We start from the raw sequence: 3,815 nt of genomic DNA on the forward strand, positions 1-3,815 counted from the left end.
AAACGAGATGATACCTCCGCCTACCAGCCATTTGAAACCTGCCCTTATTGACAAACGTGTCCCTAACACGAGGAATGACACCAGACCCACACTCACGAGGTCCACACAGGATGTCACCACCACATCCACCCAGAAAGCAGACCCAAACCCACACTGATCAGGAAGCACGACCAAGGACCAGAAGCCAGACCGCAGCTGCAACATTAGCCATTTCAAACCCCTCCAATCCATACATGCAGCAGACTGACACCCACTATGAAGATGTAGCACGACCACGAACACGAAGCCAAACAGCAGCAGTGCAGCTCACCAGCTCAAATCCCCCTGCAACTCAGTCTAATTTGAGCACAACCAAGCCCCCACCCAAACAGGACACACCCCCAGCCAATCAGAGCACAAAAAAAACCCCATCCAATCAGAGCACAGCCAAGCTCCCACCCAATCAGTTCAAACCCCCACTAGCAGTTAAAAAGGAAGAAACAGCTGCAATCACACATTATTCCCAGAAGCACGAAGCTGAAGCCTGAAGATGACGAATGAGACTTCGTCGAAACGCCGCCAAGACACTTCCAATTTTACGGGAGAAAACCCGAATAACCAAAGACCTACATATATATATATATATATATATATATATATATATATGTAAAAGGGACGAGTGTTCGTTCAGGCTTCAGCTTCGCGCTTCTCTGAAGCCTGAAGATGACGAATGAGACTTCGTCGAAACGTCGCCAAGACACTTCCAATTTTACACGGAGAAAACCCGAACAACCAAAGACCTATATACAAACACCGTGAAAACCTCAGAAAACAAATATATATATATATATATATATATATATATATATATATATATATATATATATATATATATCACAATTTTAAAAGCAAAATATTTAATAGTAATAAAATAATAGTAACAACAACAAAACAACCACCACAATAATAATAACAACAACAATTTTAAAAAGATACTTGGTTGATATCTAGGATGGTGGCAGCAACCCGTATCAACAATCAGTGCCAGTCAATGATATTTGGGATACATCTTTAAATGTTCAGTTGATTGAGTTTCATGAATAAAAGAGATAACAACAACAACAACAGCTCTTGTGACCAACATAGGTCCTATTAACTGATGGTTGATACAGGTTGCTGCCAGCATCTTGCAGCAAGTATCAACCTGTATCAACCATCAGTACCGGTCAATAATATTTGGGATACATCTTTAAATGTTCAGTTGATTGAGTGTTATGTTTAATAAATAAAAGTATAACAACAACAATAACAACAGCTCTTGTGAGCAACATAGATGCTATCATTTATTTATTTATTTATTTATTTCGATTTTTATACCGCCCTTCTCCCGAAGGACTCAGGGAGAACAGCCAAGTAAAAATTCAATATATAAACATTAAAAAGAAGTTAAAAAGAAATATTATAATGTGGCCGAAATTTTAAAACAGTTTAAAATCTTAAGACATAAATACCCCAATAAAATTTCAATCCAGTCCCGCTTGAATAAATAGGTGCGTTTTCAGCTCACGCCGAAAGGTCCGAAGATCAGGCACTTGACGTAAACCAGGGGGAAGTTCATTCCAGAGCGTAGGAGCTCCAACAAAGCTCCAACAGAGAAGGCCCTTCCCCTGGGGGCCGCCAACCGACATTGCTTGGCGGACGGCACCCTGACGGCACCCTGAGAAGGCCCTCTCTGTGTGAGCGTACGGGTCGGTGGGAGGCAAAAGGTAACAGCAGGCGGTCTCGTAAGTACCCGGGTCCTAAGCCATGGAGCGCTTTAAAGGTGGTAACCAAAATCTTAAAGCGCAAAATCTTAAATCATCAATGTAATAACGTGGAAGAACACTCCTTTGCATTGAATTTCATTCCCAGTGACCCCAGTGACACCTTCTTTTACCTTTTCTTGAGAATTGTATGGAGAGAGTTTATCAGTAATAAATTCTCAGCTTACAAACATGGGAATCCCATCCGAGTCGTATACAGAATTGGCCTGCTTAACTTCTCGGCTCAGACAAGGTCAACTAAGTTCTCTCACCTGATGAGACATTTGACTTCTTCATGTGCCCTTAAGCTGCTTGTCTCCTATGTATAAATCACCTGGAAATCCTTTTCTGAATGTCAGGTTGTTTGTTGGGACACATTAATCATAGTCCCGATTGGTGAATTCCTTGATCTCCTGGTTAGGAAATATATAGACCAGGGGTCTCCAACCTTGGCAACTTTAAGACTTGTGGACTTCAACTCCCAGAGTTCCTCAGCCAGCAAAGCTCGCTGAGGAACTCTGGGAGTTGAAGTCCACAAGTAAGTCTTAAAGTTGCCAAGGTTGGAGACCCCTGATACAGACAATAGCAAAGGCTACCATTTTTCCCTCCCCATAAAGGGAAAGTGGAAGAATTATTTTCTTTTTTTTTAGTAAAGTTTTTTAATTTTTTTAACACACACAACAACATACAATGCATTTTTTTCTGAACAGAACATTGGCCAGGTTTCATACAACTTTTAGTTCTCTTCCAACACATCTTATATGCTTACATTAATATATTTTCTCTCATTTTTATTTTCCTTCTTCTATTTATGTTATATATCTAATCTTACCCTTCACCCTGAATTCTAATCATTTATCAACTTTTCTCTTCCCCCCTCTTCTTACTCTCTTTAAATTAAACCATTTATTTCCCAGTTAATATTTATAAGCTTTTATATAGACAACTTATCAGACATTAGAATCAGTCATATATTTGCAATTCAATAACAATTCATATAGTATTCACCATAGTCTAAAAAGAAAAGGAAAAGAAAAACTCAATTTATCTTTATAATATCATTTCTAATACTTTTAGAAAATTCCGTAGTTATATTTAAAAACTTTTTATAGGTTCAAATTTCAATATTAACATTTAAGCCATTTAATATATTGCCAACTATTTTTTGTGCTTTCAAATTCCGTTTTCAATATTTGAACCATTTAATATATTTTCAACTATTTTTAAATTTTCCTCTTTTTTCTCTTTCTCCCCCCTCCCTTTTTTCTCTTAAAATCCTTCACTCTCTTTGCTTGTGCTATATTTCCACCTACTCTCCTCCCCCTCCTCCCGGTTTTTATCTTAACATAACATAACATCAGAGTTGGAAGGGACCTTGGAGGCCTTCCAGTCCAACCCCCTGCCCAGGCAGGAAACCCTACACCATCTCAGTCAGATGGTTATCCAACATTTCTAAACTTTTTGAATCCCACTCCTGATGTGAAGTATTTGTTATATGAACACACAACATGCAAGGGCTAGCGAAATTTGCTAGTGATAAAGCAGTTTTTACAGTGTTGGCTCCTTGATGTCCCAGGCCTACAAGTGCTGTGAACCTTTTCCATTTTTCTCATAAATGAATTAATACTTTTCAAGTATAAGGCACAGCTTGCCAAGATCCTAATGCTCAACATCTTACACCATCCAGAAAAAAAACATTGATATATAGTGTGGTGAAAATATACATTATTCAGTGTCAGGAGACAGTTTCTAATCCCCTTCCCTTCCCTCCTCCTCCCTCTCCCTCTCCCCCTCCCCCTCTTCCTTTTCCTCCTCCTCCTCCTTATATGCCCTCTTCTACACTTTCCTTCCCAGCTTAACAAATCCCAGCATACCATTCAGTATAAAGGGGTATTCACTATACAGTTGTTTTGTACTGTCATTCTCATTGTTCCCTAATTACTGGGCATGCTGAATGGGACACATGAAGTTAGGGAAGCATTGTTTTTCTCCATTAAAGCACTGAACATACCCCACGTTTTAACTTAGTAGGTC

This window comes from Ahaetulla prasina, chromosome 2 (assembly GCF_028640845.1).
Source record: "Ahaetulla prasina isolate Xishuangbanna chromosome 2, ASM2864084v1, whole genome shotgun sequence".
Taxonomy (NCBI): Eukaryota; Metazoa; Chordata; class Lepidosauria; order Squamata; family Colubridae; genus Ahaetulla; species Ahaetulla prasina.